The sequence below is a fragment of the Pseudophryne corroboree genome, chromosome 8 (assembly GCF_028390025.1).
Source record: "Pseudophryne corroboree isolate aPseCor3 chromosome 8, aPseCor3.hap2, whole genome shotgun sequence".
Lineage (NCBI taxonomy): Eukaryota > Metazoa > Chordata > Amphibia > Anura > Myobatrachidae > Pseudophryne > Pseudophryne corroboree.
Window position 1 is genome coordinate 207,465,047 of NC_086451.1, and position 21,958 is coordinate 207,487,004.

General features: G+C 43.4%; 1 long non-coding RNA gene across 4 annotated transcripts in view; it reads left to right on the forward strand.

The window, feature by feature from the left end:
* Positions 1-21,958, forward strand: part of LOC134948819 (uncharacterized) — a 281,962-nt gene that overhangs the window by 67,209 nt on the left and 192,795 nt on the right. For 3 of the 4 annotated variants that reach the window (XR_010183030.1, XR_010183034.1, XR_010183032.1), the window contains one exon: positions 5,206-5,898. The exons of the other annotated variant lie outside the window; for it this stretch is intronic. This is a non-coding gene — a long non-coding RNA (uncharacterized LOC134948819). Of the gene's footprint in view, positions 1-5,205; positions 5,899-21,958 lie in introns of those variants that run through there. 4 annotated transcript variants of the gene reach the window in all.

Genomic DNA, 21,958 nt, shown 5'->3' on the forward strand with positions numbered 1-21,958 from the left:
ACCCTATATTGTCCTGTTAATGTCCACAATAGTAGGGGATACACCATTCCATTGAGCATGCAGGCAGTGGACTCACACACTGAATGCAGGAACAGGCTGGCCCAAAAATATGTGACGTGACGCTGGCATGGCTGCATCCGTCACACATACCAAAATGGCTTCCTTGCTAGGACTCTCCTCAGGATTTGTAATTTAATACCAGTAATAGTGTGGTAGCATTACAAATGGGTGAATTTAATCACATCCCATGTTTTTCACACACAATCAACTTGGTGGTACAGAATTTTTTTTTAAATTACATGAGCATGTAGGAAATACTGTTTGTGGCCCAAAACATTTTGGGTAATTTGTGGTATTCTAAGGATTCATGTGTGGAAGTGGAACAGGATGAGGGGAATATGTGTGTACCAGTGCCGTAACTAGACATTTTAGCTCTGTGTGCAAGAAACGGCATCAGCGCCCCCCCCCCCCTTAACGCAAACCGGTGGCAGTGCGTGCCATAGGCACGCGCAAAAAATATAGGGGCGTGGCTTCACGGGAAATGGGTGTGGCCACAAAATAATACCAATTCATATAATGGTGCACAGTAGTCTCCATTATTCAAATTACGCCGCACAGTAGCGTCACTATACCAGGTAGAACCCCTTTTACACATTACGACAGACAGCGTCCCCTTTTTTACACATTACGGCAGACAGCTTCCCCCTTTTTCACACATTACAGCAGACAGCGTCCCCTTTTTTACACATTACGGCAGACAGCATCCCCTTTTTTACACATTACGGCAGACAGTGTCCCCTTTTTTACACATTACGGCAGACAGCGTCCCCCTTTTTTACACATAACGGTAGACAGCGTCCCCCTTTTTTACACATTACGGCAGACATTGGGGGTAATTCCAAGTTGATCGCAGCAGGATTTTTGATAGCAACTGGGCAAAACCATGTGCACTGCAGGGGAGGCAGATATAACATGTGCAAAGAGAGTTAGATTTGGGTGTGGTGTGTTCAATCTGCACTCTAAATTGCAGTGTAAAAATAAAGTAGCCAGTATTTACCCTGCACAGAAACAATATAACCCACCCAAATCTAACTCTTTCTGCACGTGTTATATCTGCCTCCCCTGCAGAGCACATGGTTTTGCCCAGTTGCTATAAAAAATCTTGCTGCGATCAACTTGGAATTACCCCCATTGTCCCCATTTTTACACATTACGACAAACAGCGTCCCCTTTTTTACACATTACGGCAGACAGCGTCCCCCTTTTACACGTTACGGCAGACAGCATCCCCCTTTTTACACATTTCAGCAGACATTGTCCCCCTTTTTTACACATTACGGCAGACAGCGTCCCCCTTTTACACGTTATGGCAGACAGCGTCTCCCTTTTTACACATTACGGCAGACAGCGTCCCCTTTTTTCACATTACAGCAGACATGGTCCCCCTTTTTACACATTACGACAAACAGCGTCCCCCTTTTTTACACATTACGGCAGACAGTGTCCCCTTTTTTACACATTACGGCAGACAGAGTCCTCTTTTTTACACATTACGACAAACAGCGTCCCCTTTTTACACATTACGGCAGCCAGTCCCCCTTTTTATACATTACGGCAGACAGAATAGATAGATAGATAGATAGATAGATAGATAGATAGAAAAGTTGTGTGAGAATGGTAACTCTGGCAGGTGGGTAGAGTAGATAGAGAGCAAGCTAGTACTCCTCGAAGGTTATCAGGGGTGAGAGAGAGAAGGTAGGTGTCACTGGCAGGTAATTAGGGCAGACGGAAAGCAAGTTGGTGTCCCTGACAGATAAGCAGGGCAGATAGAGAGCAAGTACTGTAGGTACCCTAAGCAGCTGAGTGGGCTAGATGCAAAGTAGAGTAGCACAGCAGCCCCTGAAATCCCAGCCTAGGGGGGCAAGATCACTGCACACTGCTATGGCTCTTACCTTTTGATGCACATACTGTAGCAGGCATTACATGCTGGGGCAGCTGGGTGACAGGTCCTGTCTCCTGACAATGGGCCTGCAGCTCCAGCCTCGGACATTCAGGAAGCCGGCAGCCTGTCAGTGTCCCAACCTCTCCTCCTAAAAGACAACTCCGCCGGCCAATCGCAGCTCCCCCCACCCTTTGTCCCGCCCAGATGACCTGACTTACAGCAGCGGCAGCGAAGCAGCCACCACCAAATCCATTCCCCCCCTCACTTTACTATGACAGACGGCGGTATATTGAATTTGGCGCTGGCCGATGCGGATGCTCCTAATTGGCTGTCAGTCTGTGACAGCCGCAGTCAGCTGCTACGGCTGAGCTCTGCCTGGGCTGGGGACAAAAGTGCCGAAAGTCCCCCCTTGAAGGGCAGCGCTGCAGCGGCGGGAGGCGGGCGGTGGTGATAGAGGGAGCGGCGGCCGTTGCAGCGGCGGCAGGCGGGCGGCGGTGATAGAGGGAGCGGCGGCATTTGCAGAGGCGGGCGGCGGTGATAGAGGGAGCAGCGGCCGTTGCAGCGGCGATGATAGAGGGAGCGGCGGCAGTGCGGGTGGTGTTGCCAGATGGTGCGCTCACAGTGCAGTTGCGCTGTGGGCAAGGCACCGCTGGCACTCACCTAGTTACGGCACTGGTGTGTACTACTACTATCTAACACTGAATATGAGGATGTTGATGATGTTGTTTGTTTGTGTAAGTTAGCCACCAGTGGCTGCAGTTCTTGCCCATGATAAAAAAGAAAGCCATTGTTTTGCCTGGGCATAAACCAAAAAAGCCACCTCTTGGGTGTGGGATTATCTTTACGCAAATCCTGACAATGTTTGTAAGGCATTGGCTCCATTTGTGAGACCAAAGTTAATAGAGGTACTTGGTTTCTTAAACTCTGCATGTCCTTTTTAATATCCAATCTAAGGGTGAGTGGGAGGGCCCAAGGACATTACCATATTGCACCAACTTTAAGTTCTGCCACTGCTGAGTGGCAATGTTTCATAGAACTGATCTAAACTGCCATGTGTTTGTGCAGCTGCTCTGTCGCTTAGTAACCAACCAGGTTGCTGCAGCCTTGGCGCAGTAATGGTGAAAACAGTATTGTAAGCTGCGAGGTGATCAAAATTGACTGGAAATGACTGGACATTAATGTTATTAAGGTTAATAATTCTTTGGGAACAAAAAAAGGCCCAAATTAAGTGATTTTAGCTTCTTCTTCTTCTTCTTCTTCTTCTGTTTTTAAAAAAAAAATTCAAATCCAAAGCCGGACGACAAATCAGAGCATAATCCAAATCCGAATCCAGCAAAAATGGTCTGGCACACATCTCTAGTTCCAACATCTGTTTATACTGTCTATTTTGTATGTTAATTATTATTTATTTTTTTGTATAGAATGGCAAGTAGGAAGAGAATGGAAGTTTACAGAGTAAAGAGAGGAGGTTAGGAGATCCCAAAAGTTAATGGAAGAAGGGGCTGAAGAAGCAGTGGTAGAGGAGGAGGTATGAGGTCAGTGCACACCTGGCAACAGCTGGGGTGCAATGTCAGATTTTGTTTGAGGAAACCTATGCCCTGGCTCATAGTATCTATGACTCGAACAGGGAATAGGGTTGACATGACAGGACAATAGGGCTGGTGCAAGGTTCAATGGTGGTATATTGGTATTTTCATGCCTGCCGGCACTAACATTGGACAACTTAGTCCCTGTACTTTTCAATGCATGCATATAGACCAGGGAAAAAACTTTTTGGAGGCATTTGCATAAAGTTGCAGATGAGCAACCGTAATACGCATAGCTGCTTTTGAATCCATCTCTGAAGCAGGCATGATTACGGTAGGGAAAGAGGATTAAAACTCAGGCTGCAAACAGCAACTGCACACAGACTTGCAGAAACACGTTTGCCGGCAGTTGGGATCCCGGTGGTCAGGATACCAACGCCGGAATCCCTACTGCTGACAATACCAACAGCCAGAATCCCACCTCACCGGGGTTATTCCCACTCGTGGGTGTCCACGACATCCATAGAGTGGGAATAGAATCTGTGGCAAATGTGGTGAGCCCCTCAGCCCGTAGTGTGGCAAGCGAATCAAGCCCGCAAGGAGACTCTTTGCACTCGCCGGCATACTGACAGCCGGGATGCCATTGTTGGTATTCTGACAGCCAGCATCTCGACAATCAGTAACCTATTCAGAACCCTGCACCAGATATATGGAATATGTAATATGCCTGCTACAGAACAGCTGCAAATATACACTGATGATGACTTGGTGTGAACCAGGTGCATGTGCTCTGGAACCTGCCGTCCAACTTCAATGGTGATATCCCAAACGTCTGACCCAAACGAAAAAATCCTCCTGCCAACGCATTTTGACGCGTCCTGGTGTCTTTATCAAGGCATAATGAGGATTATCAGCTTCCAAACATTTATACCCCTCCCAATCCAACATTGAAACTGTCCTATTTCCAGACAAGGATCAACTACAGACTACCCACACAATAAATCACATTCCTTCCCCGAGGACACTCCATTCTTCTTATGGTTTAGAAGACTCCCACCTCTGGATAAACGTGTCATGTCCGGAAATTATCATCGTTGCCTGGAAGTGATTATCATACCGCGCCGCTTTTGTTTTCCCGGCAATCGGAAGTCGTCATCTGCCTACTACATCCAGATGTATTTGGTGCGTGGCTTCACTCGAACTTTCGGGAAATGCGCCGTCCTCCTCATAATGTTGTTCCTTTATAGCGGAAGAGTTTGACATATTCACGTCCAATGTAGTTTACTGCATTGAATGCACATGCAGTAAATTTTACATTGGACGTACAAGTAGACCCTTTAAAGTCAGGCTGGGGGAACATTTAAGGAACATCACGAAGGGCATGGAAACACATGCGCTCTCTTCGCATTTTAAAGGTGTCCATAAATGTGATCCATCTCAAATAAGGAACTTTAATAGCTTAAAACATATTACTGGAGATATTAGAGGAAATGATTTAGCATCTAAACTAGCACGGAATGAAATGACCATGATTTTCAACTGCAAGACGCTTGTTCCCAAGGGATTGAACAAGGATTTTGAGTTGAAATGGTTTTTATGATATTAAAGGAGATGGTGATTCTTATTGCTTTTATATAATTTGTTTTTATGTATAGTGACATTGTGGTTTATCAAGATGTGGTATTGATTGTTTTTAATTGAGACACTCAAACTTTTATATGTTCCCTTCTTTTGAAGATTTTTCCTATCAAATGTGGGGATTCGTTTTGGGTTTCCATGCAAAACCACTCTGACATGGCCGCGAACACAACATTAAACTATGAATATGTCAAACTCTCCTGCTATAAAGGAACAACATTATGAGGAGGACGGCGCATTTCCCGAAGGTCGAGTGAAGCCACGCACCAAATACATCCTAGTGTAGTAGGCAGATGACGACTTCCGATTGCCGGGAAAACAACTTCCGGTAATGACAAAGCGGCGCGGTATGATAACCACTTCCGGGCGACAATGATAATTTCCGGACATGACACGCTTATCCAGAGGCGGGAGTCTTCTAAACCATAAGAAGAACGGAGTGGACTCGGGGAAGGAATGTGATTTATTGTGTGGGATAGGAACAGTAGTCTGTACTTGATCCATGTCTGGAAATAGGACAGTTTCAATGTTGGATTGGGAGGGGTGTAAATGTTTGGAAGCTGATAATCCTCATTATGCCTTGATAAAGACACCAGGACATGTTGAAACGCATTGGCAGGAGGATTTTTTTTTTTTTCGTTTGGGGGAGATGTTTGGGATATCACCATTGAAGTTGGATGGCGGGTTCCAGGACGCCTGATGTTACCATCTTTACCCATGCTGTTTTGTCTACTTATTAGGTAGACCACTCCTATTGGTGAGAGACCATCCATATCGCCTAAGTCTGTTTTAAGTGAAGTTAAATAAAATGATGTTGCAATATTAGAGGCCTTATTTCTCTCTTTTCGGATGTACCCCACTGACGAGAGGGTTTTGACAGGAAGGAATCCAAACTGGTGATATTCCAGCTCCTATAAAAAGTGTGGTCGTCTACTTTTAATACGGTAGACCTATCCTTTTGGTATGAGAGTTTTTAGAGATTTTATCTGACCCTATACGCATGTTTTAGACGAAATACACTATGTATGTTTTATTTTATTTTGCATGAGCACCTGTGGACTTATATGGTGACTTTTCTGACTGTATCTATTGTTAACGTGTTAGGTGACACTTTTTCCTTTCCATTTTGAGACCAGAGGGCTGCCTACTTGGCGCACAGTATTTTATTCTATTATATTTTGTTTCACAGGTGCATGTGCTGCCAATGCAGAGCCATATGCATCTCACATACAGTATGGGTAGAAATACTATTTTTTGCATTTTTTATTTCTTTCTTATAAAAATGCAATCTGCTTCAGTCTCTAAATCTGCACATACAGTATACAAGCTACCTAAATATGAAAAAAAAAAAAAAACACAACAGATAAACTCTTTCTCTATTGTTTCTTGCTTGTCACAGTTTCTATAGCTCAGGATAATTGTTGCAATTGAATGAATATGGGCCCTCATTCCGAGTTGATCGCTCGTTATTTTTCATCGCATCGCAGTGAAATTTCGCTTAGTGCGCATGCGCAATAGTCGCACTGCGACTGCGCCAAGTAACTTTGCTATGAAGATAGGATTTTTACTCACGGCTTTTTCTTCGCTCCGGCGATCGTAGTGTGATTGACAGGAAATGGGTGTTACTGGGCGGAAACACGGCGTTTTAGGGGCGTGTGGATGAAAACGCTACCGTTTCCGGAAAAAACGCAGGAGTGGCCGGAGAAACGGGGGAGTGTCTGAGCGAACGCTGGGTGTGTTTCTGACGTCAATCCAGGAACGACAAGCACTGAACTGATCGCACAGGCAGAGTAAGTGTGGAGCTACTCTAAAACTGCTAAGTAGTTTGTGATCGCAATAATGCGAATACATCGGTCGCAATTTTAGGATGCTAAGATACACTCCCAGTAGGCGTAGGCTTAGCGTGTGTAACTCTGCTAAATTCGCCTTGCGACCGATCAACTCGGAATGAGGGCCATGGATCATTCCGTTTGTGCTCTTGAAATATACCATAATAAAGAACTGCAAATAAAATGCTACAGTACTGCCACGGAGAACAATGGGGGGTCATTCCGAGCTGATCGCAGCCAGCAACTTTTTGCTGCTGGTGCAATCAACTGATCTCCACCTATCGGGGAGTGTATTTTAGCTTAGCAGGGCTGCGTTCACTTTTGCAGTCCTGCTTAGCTAAAAAAGTTTTGTGCAGTTGAAGATTAAGGTTGGAGCTACTTACCCTGTGCGACGGATCCAGCGACGTTCCTCCCGGCTTTGACGTCAGACTTCTGGCCTCCGTTTGCCTGCACACACCTGCGTTTGGACGACCACTCCTCAAAAATGGCATCCAATCATGAGTATCCGCCCCGGAATGCCTCTCCGCTGTCAATCTTCTTGTGATTGGCACTGCGTCTTCTTGTTTCGCTGTGCACGTCAGGCAACGACGCGCATGCGCACTTCCAACCCGTTCGCACCGCAGCAAAGAACCGCTGCGTGTAAATTTGTCGGAATGACCCCCAATATGCAGAAAAACAATTTTTTTACATTTTTCGAAACATGACAGTTAGGAGCTGATTAGCTGGTACTTTATCTCAATCCACATTATTTCTCTGCAAGGCTTAGCACAAATGCCCCCAAATGACTGGAAATCAAAGTTATTGAGGTTAATAATTCTGTAGGAACAAAGACAGGCCCAAACAACACTGTTTTAGCGATTTTTAGTATTTTTATATATATATATATATATATATATATATATATATATATACAGGTTGAGTATCCCTTATCCAAAATGCTTGGGACCAGAGGTATTTTGGATATCGGATTTTTCCGTATTTTGGAATAATTGCATACCATAATGAGATATCATGGTGATAGGACCTAAATCTAAGCACAGAATGCATTTATGTTTCATATACACCTTATACACACAGCCTGAAGGTCATTTTAGCCAATATTTTTGGTAACTTTGTGCATTGAACAAAGTGTGTGTACATTCACACAATTAATTTATGTTTCATATACACCTTATACACACAGCCTGAAGGTCATTTAATACAATAGTTTTAATAACTTTGTGTATTAAACAAAGTTTGTGTACATTGAGCCATCAAAAAACAAAGGTTTCACTAACTCACTCTCACTCAAAAAAGTCCGTATTTCGGAATATTCCGTATTTCGGAATATTTGGATATGGGATACTCAACCTGTATATATATATATATATATATATATATATACAGATCTCAAACCAAAACACGTGACGGTGGTTTTGCAAATTTAGAACCAAAACATGAAATAAATACAGATTCAAAACAAAAGCACAGGGGTTGGTTCACATTTCTAATGAAGACAGATGAGTGAACTAAAAAAATGGGGAGTAAAATAATGTATAATTGAATAAAATTAATAATCACTCAGCAGTGACGGGTAGGCACTGCTATGCTAGTATAATTCTTATAAAGACTTGGTAGGGGGTAGTCAACAATGGTTATGTACTACACTGTTAAAGTGTGCAACAAAACCAACCATCAATTAGTTTTAATCTGACTATAGACCAATGACAATGGAAACAAATGCTTGGTTGCTACAGTTTTGTACAGATTTCAGCATTGCTTAGTAATAATCATACTGTTAGGATACTAAGATTTTTGGAAGATATAATGCAAATTCTGCAAAAGTCAATTTATGCCATATTAGTACCCTTGCTCTGCGTTAAATGGATGATATAAATATAGTCTAGTATATGCAGACAACCTACAGTATGTTTAATGCATGTATGACTGTGGACATGAATATGAAATTAATTTATTAAGGGTCTAGTCAGGAAAAGCTTCATTAGCCACTTAACTGATGACTTTTTTTTGCCATAAACCGCTTAGAAATTGTTGTGTTTTTTTTTTATGAGTGAATTCGGTGAAGAACATGAATTTAACCCTATCCAAAATGATTTTAGTTAAAAAGATAAAAAAAATATATATATATATATATTTTTCCAAACATCGGAACATCGATAAGGAACATCGCGACCATCAGAACATTGGTAACATCGCGACCATCGCGACTTTTACACCCTGGACAGCTGCCAGGTACACAGGGGTTGCTGGGTGTAGCTTGGGGGGGTTGGTTTACACTTACATTTACTTTACATTGTCTGCAGCCGCTGGAAGTCGGGGATCCTGCCGTGTGCTGACCGATCAGCCGTGATCGGCAGCACGGCAGTCAGTGGGGGAGAGTGCAGGGAGGCAGAGGGACCTTCCGGTCCCTCTGACAGCAGCAGCAGAGGGAAGTTTCCATTCACTGCCATTGCAAACACTTGGGGGTTGGGGGGGGGGGGTTGGTTTACACTTACCAGTCGCTGCTATTGTCTGCAGCAGCTGGATGTGGGGGATCCTGCTGTGCTGACTGATCAGCAGTGATCGGCAGCACAGCAATCAGTGGGGTAGAGTGCAGGGAGGCAGAGGGACCTTCCAGTCCCTCTGACAGCAGCAGCAGAGGGAAGTCTCCCTTCCCTGCCGCTGAAAACACTGTCTATCTCTGACTGGTCGCATCCTGTGCGACCAGGTAAGATAGAGCACTTGCAGGCATGGTCGCATCTGATGCGACCATGCCAGGCAAGTGGTTAAGGGTTATTCAAAAATCACAGAAAAAGCTTGAGCCTGCACTTCATTTTGGGTATGGATAATCAGATCTACATTACAAAGATCTACAGTCATTAGGTCGACCAATATTGGTCAACATGCATTAGGCTGACAGGGTCAAAAGGTGAACACATGAAATAGTTGACATGAAAATAGGTTGACACAAAAAAGGTTGATACAACATTTTTTGTTGCCATTTTTTGTCATCGAAGGATGTGGAACCCCAATTAGTGTACTGTGTCCCCTCGCATGGCTGGGTTCGCTCATGTTACTATTCCCAATGTAGTACTCGTGAATGGTTAAATATGTGACTAAAATGCTAAATAAATCCCAAAAAGCTGTGTTGGCCATATATATGTCGACCAATTGCACATGTCATCCTTTTTTACAGTACCTGTCAACCATAAGCACCGTTGACCTTTTACATTTCGACCTCCATGTCTTCCTTCTGACCATGCCGACCTACCGCATGTAGAAAATTAGTGGTCAACCTAATGACTGTTGAGCTTTACATGGTCAACCTAGAGCCTGGAAACCCTTCATGTTTATGTTGATATGTGTGCTTACTTCTTCCTACTGACTCTGGAAAATGAATGTGCACTTGCAACATATACAGAAAAATGTGCATGGAAAAATATACTGTAGACACATCAGTTCAAAATCAAACATATCGTTTTGGGCCTGATTCAGGTAAGGCCTGGTTTGTAAGTAAAGCAAAAAAAAGCAACTGGGCACATCCATATTGCACTGCAGGTGGGGCAGATCTAACATGTGCAGAGAGATTTAGATTTGGGTTGGGTGTGTCCAATGGTGGCTGCAGCCACGGGGCTGCAGCACTGACTACATAGTACAAAGTGTGAGCCTGTTAGCACATATTAACATACACACAGAGATGTATGTAACACTAGCTGTTCTACACATTCTTCACACATAAGTTTCTGAATTTTTGTAAATATAAATGAGTGGTAAAAAAGTGGTAAATCTATAGAGATATAAATTTGAGACATTCTTTAATGTAAGTAAATATTAATCCATGGTTCTTGGCGGATCACCCATAACAGATATGGTAAAAGGAAATCCAAATATTGATCCGATTGTCCGTTTGGGCATAATCGTTCATGCAACGCAAGCCACATATTGGTAATGATGTAATTATGTCAACCACCTGTTCATCCCCTTAGGAGAGTTTTATTACAATTCCGTAGTTTTCCTATTTCCCACAAATACAAGAAATGCATCTATAACAGCCTGGTTTTTTATAGATAGTGTTATAAAGATTCAAAAGCATAGAGGTTATATCACTTTTCATTAGGAAATCTTTGAGGTTTCTACCTCTTTTGTAAACAGGTCATCGGTATCCTCCTATGTAGAGTTGATAAATCAGGGTCAGAGCTAACTATGGGCCATAAGGCCCTAGTAGCCCTAGGTACTACTGAGGTACTTAATGTAAACTCCGTAATGAACGGAAGCAAGTTGTTTTCATTTTTAGAAGAAGAGGTATTCAACAACTGTGTGCGTGTCATCTTTAATACTTCCTGTTTTTGTTGTAACAGAGTGTTTTGATTGTAACCCCTGGATAGAAATTTTTGCACTATCAGATCAACCTGTGGCTTGACTTCAGCTGGATTGCTGGTGATGCGAGCAACTGGCATCATTTGGGACCGAGCTAAACCTTTCTTCAAGGCGGGTGGGTGAAAACTATTGGAAACAAGTAAGGTGTTACGGTCAGTGCTTTTGCTATATACACAGGTTTCAATCTTCTGATCTTGTATTCGTATAATGACATCCAGAAAATTCACCTCCCTATAGCTATGATTGTAAGTGAATTTAATAGGAGTATCTTGAGCATTGATGTCCATGATTAATTGTAGCAAATTGTCTTCGCTGCCTTTCCAGATCAGGAACAGATTGTCGATATATCTTGTATACCAAACAATCTGGTCCATCATTTCTGGATTTGAAAAAAAGAACCTTTTTTCATAAGCAAACATAAAAATGTTTGCGAATGATGGAGCTACGCAACTTCCCATGGCACACCCCTGCTTTTGTAGATAGAACTGACCGTTGAAATAAAAAAAAAAAATCTTTTCAAAGTGAGTTCCAATAGATGTAAAAAGAGATTGGGATCTATTGTAAATTTGAAAATTTGAAAATTGAAAAGGGGGCATGGCCTGCAAAAAAGGGTGTGTGGCTTCGTGGGAGTGCCGCGATAGCGAGCCACGCTCCCCGAATCCGTCATTGAGGGGGCATGCCCAGTGCTCTGTAAAGCAAAAAAAAAAGCTGGTAACCTTGTGTCTAGAACAAACCCTACTGTACAAGTAAAGCAAGTGCATTTATATATATATATATATATATATATATATATATATATATTTTTTTTTTTTTTACACTGCAATTACGTTTTCAGTTTGAACACAACCCACCAAAATCTAAACTACTCTGCACATGTTACATCTGGCCCACCTGCTTTGCAACCAGTGACATGAGTTCAGGGTAGGCAGGGGAGGCTCTGCCTAAATATAATCTTTGTGTTATTCATATCATCTTTGTGCTACTCTAATCATTTTAATAGTCAAAACTCACTACTAAATCTTATATATGTCTGTGCAAATATGGCTCTGATACTAGCCAGTGCCTCACCAGCCATTGACACCCACCGCAGTGACCGCACCTCACAGAGTGGAACAGTTAATTGCTTTTTTGCTGTACTTACAAATATGAATCAGGCCCAAATGCTGAACTATAATAATAATTTTCTTTTTTGCATGTTTTTTTTTTCATTTTATATTATATATGATATATTACATATATTTAAATATCTATTGTATTTTATTAATAAGTCTATGTAAATATATATAACAGGGCCGGATTAAAGGTTGTGGGGGCCCAGGGGCAACAAAGCTATGGGAGCCCCCACAACTATGCCAGAGTGCACTCCCGACACACACACCTTCTCCTTCCATGTACCCCCTACCAACTCTAGCCTCAGCTTCTTCTTTCTACCCCCTACCATCCTCTATTTACCTCTACAGTCCTCTATTTACCTCTTCCCCATAGTCCTCTACCCACCCCCACCTGTACTTACCCCCACAGTCCGCTCTCTACCTCCTCCTGCACTTACCCCACAGTCCTCTTTCAACCTGTTCCTGTACTTACCCCCACAATCCTCTCTCTTTACCCCCTCCTGTACTTACCACCATATTTCTCTCTCTACCCCCTCCTGTAATTACCCCCACAGTCCTCTATCTACCTCCATCATCTCCCCCTTTCTCCATAAACCTCCCACAAGGCAGTGTTCATTGTCTCCTTACGCCTTACTGACCTGCAGCTCTGCTTCCTTCCCTGGTGTCCCGGGTGCTGCTGTTCTGCTGGCTCTGCTCCCGTCCGCAGGTCGCTCTCCTCATCATGACAAAGCGAGTGACCCGATAGATGGAGAAACGAAACTGCTCCCAGGATGGCCCTCTGCTTCTTTCTCCTTCCTTCCTCCATGTGCAGTTCAGAGCCTCCCGGAGACCTAGTGCGCATACGCGGCCAGGACTCCACTGGACGGCGTACACACGCGACTCACTATACACGGAGGAGCTCTCGGCGGTGCCTGTTAATGGACAGCTGAGCCGCCGGAGACTCCTCCAATTCAAACAGCTGTGTGTGGGGGGCCCTAATTTGTGGGGGCTCAGGGATGACCACCCCTGTCGCCTCTGCTTTAATCTGGCCCTGATATATAATTTAAATCAATACTGTTTGAATCCATTTGTTTCAAGTGTAATTCCTGGATCTCACTAGAAATAAGTACGGTAGAGTATATGGGGGGTCATTCCGAGTTGATCGCTCACTAGCAGTTTTTAGCAGCCGTGCAAACGCTATGTCGCCGCCCACTGGGAGTGTATTTTAGCTTAGCAGAAGTGCAAATGGTTGTATCGCAGAGCTCCAGCAAAAATTATTTGTGTAGTTTCAGAGTAGCTCAAAGCCTATTCAGCGCTTGCGATCACTTCAGACTATTCAGTTCCGGATTTGACACCACACACCCGCCCAGCATTCGCCCAGCCACGTCTGCGTTTTCCCTGGCACACCTGCGTTTTTCCAAACACTCCCTGAAAATGGTCAGTTGCCACCCAGAAACGCCCACTTCATGTCACTCACTCTGCGCCAACCAGTGCGACTGAACTGCATCGCTAGACCCTGTGCAAACCTGCATCGTTCATTGTGCCCGTACATCGCGCGTGCGTATTGCGCCACATACATATGCGCAGAATTGCCATTTTTTAGCCTGATTGCTGCGCTGCGAACAAATGCAGCTAGTGATCAACTCGGAATGACCCCCATGGAGTGGACGAAATTTTGTGCACATGGATGTGATGGATTTATATTCTCATAGGAAATACAGTAGCACAAAATGTGAAACAGATAAAAAAATCTTCAGATAAGTTTCAAAAAGTAACCATCAACCTTCATCTCTGAAATCACGTCCTTCAAAGGACAGTTTTGTACTTATTTTTTGTAAAGCTTTATGACAAGGTCAGTCCTATGTTAGAGAGTAAGCTAAGATAAAAAAAAGGGGGTATTTGGTCAGATAGTCAGAAATAGGGACCAAAGAGAAAGTTAATGGCTCCATACCATTAGTGATGAGCGGGTTCGGTTACCGAGAAACCGAACCCCCCCGAACTTCACCCTTTTTAGACGGGTCCGAGCCATACTCGGATTCTCCCGTATGGCTCGGTTAACCCGAGTGCGCCCGAACGTCATCATCCCGCTGTCGGATTCTCGCGAGATTCGGATTCTATATAAGCAGCCGCGCGTCGCCGCCATTTTCACACGTGCATTGAGATTGATAGGGAGAGGACGTGGCTGGCGTCCTCTCCGTTTATATAGTTACACAGTTGATCTGATTGCTTAGCTTATTGTGGGGAGGATTGGGGAGCAGCTGTTAGGAGGAGTACAGTGCAGAGTTTTGCTAATAGTGACCACCAGTTTTTTATCCGTTCTCTGCCTGAAAAAAACGCTCCATACCATATCTGTGCTCAGTGTGCTGCATGATATATCTGTGCTGAGTGCTCACACTGCTTAATTGTGGGGACTGGGGAGCAGCTATAGCAGGAGTACAGTGCACAGTTTTGCTGACAGTGACCACCAGTATACGTTTGTCTGCCTAAAAAACACTCCTGTGGTGTCTTTTTTTTTTATACTATAAATGCAGTCTGCTGACAGTGTCCACCAGGTCCATTATACTGTATATAGCAGTACGGTAGGCCACTGCTCTACCTACCTCTGTGTTGTCACTCGTCATCCATAAGTATACTATCCATCCATCTACATTGTATACCTGTGGTGTCTTTTTTTTTTATACTATAAACGCAGTCTGCTGACAGTGTCCACCAGGTCCATTATTCTGTATATAGCAGTACGGTAGGCCACTGCTGTACCTACCTCTGTGTCGTCACTCGTCGTCCATAAGTATACTAAGTATCCATCCATCTACATTGTATACCTGTGGTGTCTTTTTTTCTTTATACTATAAACGCAGTCTGCTGACAGTGTCCACCAGGTCCATTATACTGTATATAGCAGTACGGTAGGCCACTGCTGTACCTACCTCTGTGTCGTCACTCGTCGTCCATAAGTATACTAAGTATCCATCCATCTACATTGTATACCTGTGGTGTCTTTTTTTCTTTATAGTATAAATGCAGTCTGCTGACAGTGTCCACCGGGTCCATTATACTGTATATAGCAGTACGGTAGGCCACTGCTGTACCTACCTCTGTGTCGTCACTCGTCGTCCATAAGTATACTAAGTATCCATCCATCTACATTGTATACCTGTGGTGTCTTTTTTTTTATACTATAAACGCAGTTTGCTGACAGTGTCCACCAGTTCCATTATACTGTATATAGCAGTACGGTAGGCCACTGCTGTACCTACCTCTGTGTCGTCACTCGTCGTCCATAAGTATACTAAGTATCCATCCATCTACATTGTATACCTGTGGTGTCTTTTTTTTATACTATAAACGCAGTCTGCTGACAGTGTCCACCAGGTCCATTATACTGTATGTAGCAGTACGGTAGGCCACTGCTGTACCTACCTCTGTGTCGTCACTCGTCGTCCATAAGTATACTATCCATCCATCTACATTGTATACCTGTGGTGTTTTTTTTTCTTTATACTATAAACGCAGTCTGCTGACAGTGTCCACCAGGTCCATTATACTGTATATAGCAGTACGGTAGGCAGCTGCTGTACCTACCTCTGTGTCGTCTCTCGTCATCCATAAGTATACTATCCATCCATCTACATTGTATACCTGTGGTGTCTTTTTTTTTAATACTATAAACGCAGTCTGCTGACAGTGTCCACCAGGTCCATTATACTGTATATAGCAGTACGGTAGGCCACTGCTGTACCTACCTCTGTGTCGTCACTCGTCGTCCATAAGTATACTAAGTATCCATCCATCTACATTGTATACCTGTGGTGTCTTTTTTTCTTTATACTATAAACGCAGTCTGCTGACAGTGTCCACCAGGTCCATTATACTGTATATAGCAGTACGGTAGGCCACTGCTGTACCTACCTCTGTGTCGTCACTCGTCGTCCATAAGTATACTATTCATCCATCTACATTGTATACCTGTGGTGTCTTTTTGTCTTTATACTACAAACGCAGTCTGCTGACAGTGTCCACCAGGTCCATTATACTGTATATAGCAGTACGGTAGGCCACTGCTGTACCTACCTCTGTGTCGTCACTCGTCGTCCATAAGTATACTAAGTATCCATCCATCTACATTGTATACCTGTGTTGTCTTTTTTTTTATACTATAAACGCAGTCTGCTGACAGTGTCCACCAGGTCCATTATACTGTATATAGCAGTACGGTGGGCCACTGCTGTACCTACCTCTGTGTCGTCACTCATCGTCCATAAGTATACTATCCATCCATCTACATTGTATACCTGTGGTGTCTTTTTTTTATGCTATAAACGCAGTCTGCTGACAGTGTCCACCGGGTCCATTATACTGTATATAGCAGTACGGTAGGCCACTGCTGTACCTACCTCTGTGTCATCACTCGTCGACAATAAGTATACTAAGTATCCATCCATCTACATTGTATACCTGTGGTGTCTTTTTTTATACTATAAACGCAGTCTGCTGACAGTGTCCACCAGGTCCATTATACTGTATATAGCAGTACGGTAGGCCACTGCTGTACCTACCTCTGTGTCGTCACTCGTCGTCCATAAGTATACTAAGTATCCATCCATCTACATTGTATACCTGTGGTGTCTTTTTTTTTATACTATAAACGCAGTCTGCTGACAGTGTCCACCAGGTCCATTATACTTTATATAGCAGTACGGTGTGCCACTGCTGTACCTACCTCTGTGTCGTCACTCATCGTCCATAAGTATACTATCCATCCATCTACATTGTATACCTGTGTTGTCTTTTTTTTTATACTATAAACGCAGTCTGCTGACAGTGTCCACCAGGTCCATTATACTGTATATAGCAGTACGGTGGGCCACTGCTGTAACTACCTCTGTGTCGTCACTCATCGTCCATAAGTATACTATCCATCCATCTACATTGTATACCTGTGGTGTCTTTTTTTTATGCTATAAACGCAGTCTGCTGACAGTGTCCACCGGGTCCATTATACTGTATATAGCAGTACGGTAGGCCACTGCTGTACCTACCTCTGTGTCATCACTCGTCGTCCATAAGTATACTAAGTATCCATCCATCTACATTGTATACCTGTGGTGTCTTTTTTTTTATACTATAAACGCAGTCTGCTGACAGTGTCCACCAGGTCCATTATACTGTATATAGCAGTACGGTAGGCCACTGCTGTACCTACCTCTGTGTCGTCACTCGTCGTCCATAAGTATACTAAGTATCCATCCATCTACATTGTATACCTGTGGTGTCTTTTTTTTTATACTATAAACGCAGTCTGCTGACAGTGTCCACCAAGTCCATTATACTTTATATAGCAGTACGGTGGGCCACTGCTGTACCTACCTCTGTGTCGTCACTCATCGTCCATAAGTATACTATCCATCCATCTACATTGTATACCTGTGGTGGCTTTTTTCCTTTATACTATAAACGCAGTCTGCTGACAGTGTCCACCAGGTCCATTATACTGTATATAACAGTACGGTAGGCCACTGCTGTACCTACCTCTGTCTCGTCACTCGTCGTCCATAAGTATACTAAGTATCCATCCATCTACATTGTATACCTGTGGTGTCTTTTTTTTTATACTATAAACGCAGTCTGCTGACAGTGTCCACCGGGTCCATTATACTCTATATAGCAGTACGGTAGGCCACTGCTGTACCTACCTCTGTGTCATCACTCGTCGTCCATAAGTATACTAAGTATCCATCCATCTACATTGTATACCTGTGGTGTCTTTTTTTTTATACTATAAACGCAGTCTGCTGACAGTGTCCACCAGGTCCATTATACTGTATATAGCAGTACGGTAGGCCACTGCTGTACCTACCTCTGTGTTGTCACTCATAGTCCATAAGTATACTAAGTATCCATCCATCTACATTGTATACCTGTGGTGTCTTTTTTTTAATACTATAAACGCAGTCTGCTGACAGTGTCCACCAGGTCCATTATACTGTATATAGCAGTACGGTAGGCCACTGCTGTACCTACCTCTGTGTCGTCACTCGTCGTCCATAAGTATACTAAGTATCCATCCATCTACATTATATACCTGTGGTGTCTTTTTTTTTTATACTATAAACGCAGTCTGCTGACAGTGTCCACCAGGTCCATTATACTGTATATAGCAGTACGGTGGGCCACTGCTGTACCTACCTCTGTGTCATCACTCATCGTCCATAAGTATACTATCCATCCATCTACATTGTATACCTGTGGTGTCTTTTTTTTTATACTATAAACGCAGTCTGCTGACAGTGTCCACCGGGTCCATTATACTGTATATAGCAGTACGGTAGGCCACTGCTGTACCTACCTCTGTGTCGTCACTCGTCGTCCATAAGTATACTAAGTATCCATCCATCTACATTGTATACCTGTGGTGTCTTTTTTTTTATACTATAAACGCAGTCTGCTGACAGTGTCCACCAGGTCCATTATACTGTATATAGCAGTACGGTAGGCCACTGCTGTACCTACCTCTGTGTCGTCACTCGTCGTACATAAGTATACTAAGTATCCATCCATCTACATTGTATACCTGTGGTGTCTTTTTTTTTATACTATAAACGCAGTCTGCTGACAGTGTCCACCAGGTCCATTATACTGTATATAGCAGTACGGTGGGCCACTGCTGTACCTACCTCTGTGTCGTCACTCATCGTCCATAAGTATACTATCCATCCATCTACATTGTATACCTGTGGTGGCTTTTTTTCTTTATACTATAAACGCAGTCTGCTGACAGTGTCCACCAGGTCCATTATACTGTATATAGCAGTACGGTAGGCCACTGCTGTACCTACCTCTGTGTCGTCACTCGTCATCCATAAGTATACTAAGTATCCATCCATCTACATTGTATACCTGTGGTGTCTTTTTTTTTTATACTATAAACGCAGTCTGCTGACAGTGTCCACCAGGTCCATTATACTGTATATAGCAGTACGGTAGGCCACTGCTGTACCTACCTCTGTGTCGTCACACGTAGTCCATAAGTATACTAAGTATCCATCCATCTACATTGTATACCTGTGGTGTCTTTTTTTTTAATACTATAAACGCAGTCTGCTGACAGTGTCCACCAGGTCCATTATACTGTATATAGCAGTACGGTAGGCCACTGCTGTACCTACCTCTGTGTCGTCACTCGTCGTCCATAAGTATACTAAGTATCCATCCATCTACATTGTATACCTGTGGTGTCTTTTTTTTTAATACTATAAACGCAGTCTGCTGACAGTGTCCACCAGGTCCGTTATACTGTATATAGCAGTACGGTGGGCCACTGCTGTACCTACCTCTGTGTCGTCACTCATCGTCCATAAGTATACTATCCATCCATCTACATTGTATACCTGTGGTGGCTTTTTTTCTTTATACTATAAACGTAGTCTGCTGACAGTGTCCACCAGGTCCATTATACTGTATATAGCAGTACGGTAGGCCACTGCTGTACCTACCTCTGTGTCGTCACTCGTCGTCCATAAGTATACTATCCATCCATCTACATTGTATACCTGTGGTGTCTGTTTTTTAATACTATAAACGCAGTCTGCTGACAGTGTCCACCGGGTCCATTATACTGTATATAGCAGTACGGTAGGCCACTGCTGTACCTACCTCTGTGTCGTCACTCGTCGTCCATAAGTATACTAAGTATCCATCCATCTACATTGTATACCTGTGGTGTCTTTTTTTTTTATACTATAAACGCAGTCTGCTGACAGTGTCCACCAGGTCCATTATACTGTATATAGCAATACGGTAGGCCACTGCTGTACCTACCTCTGTGTCGTCACTCGTCGTCCATAAGTATACTAAGTATCCATCCATCTACATTGTATACCTGTGGTGTCTTTTTTTTTATACTATAAACGCAGTCTGCTGACAGTGTCCACCAGGTCCATTATACTGTATATAGCAGTACGGTGGGCCACTGCTGTACCTACCTCTGTGTCGTCACTCATCGTCCATAAGTATACTATCCATCCATCTACATTGTATACCTGTGGTGGCTTTTTTTCTTTATACTATAAACGCAGTCTGCTGACAGTGTCCACCAGGTCCATTATACTGTATATAGCAGTACGGTAGGCCACTGCTGTACCTACCTCTGTGTCGTCACTCGTCGTCCATAAGTATACTATCCATCTATCTACATTGTATACCTGTGGTGTCTTTTTTTTAATACTATAAACGCAGTCTGCTGACAGTGTCCACCGGGTCCATTATACTGTATATAGCAGTACGGTAGGCCACTGCTGTACCTACCTCTGTGTCGTCACTCGTCGTCCATATGTATACTAAGTATCCATCCATGTACATTGTATACCTGTGGTGTCTTTTTTTTTATACTATAAACGCAGTCTGCTGACAGTGTCCACCAGGTCCATTATACTGTATATAGCAGTACGGTGGGCCACTGCTGTACCTACCTCTATGTCGTCACTCATCGCCCATAAGTATACTATCCATCCATCTACATTGTATACCTGTGGTTGCTTTTTTTCTTTATACTATAAACGCAGTCTGCTGACAGTGTCCACCGGGTCCATTATACTGTATATAGCAGTACGGTAGGCCACTGCTGTACCTACCTCTGTGTCGTCACTCGTCGTCCATAAGTATACTAAGTATCCATCTACATTGTATACCTGTGGTGTCTTTTTTAATACTATAAACGCAGTCTGCTGACAGTGTCCACCAGGTCCATTATACTGTATATAGCAGTACGGTAGGCCACTGCTGTACCTACCTCTGTGTCGTCACTCATCGTCCATAAGTATACTATCCATCCATCTACATTGTATACCTGTGGTGACTTTTTTTCTTTATACTATAAACGCAGTCTGCTGACAGTGTCCACCAGGTCCATTATACTGTATATAGCAGTACGGTAGGCCACTGTTGTACCTACCTCAGTGTCGTCACTCGTCGTCCATAAGTATACTAAGTATCCATCCATCTACATTGTATACCTGTGGTGTCTCTTTTTTTATACTATAAACGCAGTCTGCTGACAGTGTCCACCGGGTCCATTATACTGTATATAGCAGTACGGTAGGCCACTGCTGTACCTACCTCTGTGTCGTCACTCGTAGTCCATAAGTATACTAAGTATCCATCCATCTACATTGTATACCTGTGGTGTCTTTTTTTTTTAATACTATAAACGCAGTCTGCTGACAGTGTCCACCAGGTCCATTATACTGTATATAGCAGTACGGTAGGCCACTGCTGTACCTACCTCTGTGTCGTCACTCGTCGTCCATAAGTATACTAGCCATCCATCTACATTGTATACCTGTGGTGGCTTTTTTTCTTTATACTAGTTTAGCAGTTTGCTGACAGTGTCCACCAGGTCCATTTATTATACTGTATATAGCAGTACGGTAGGCCACTGCTGTACCTACCTCTGTGTCGTCACTCAACGTCCATAAGTATACTATCCATCCATCTACATTGTATACCTGTGGTGGCTTTTTTTCTTTATACTAGTAGTACTAGTTTAGCAGTCTGCTGACAGTGTCCACCAGGTCCATT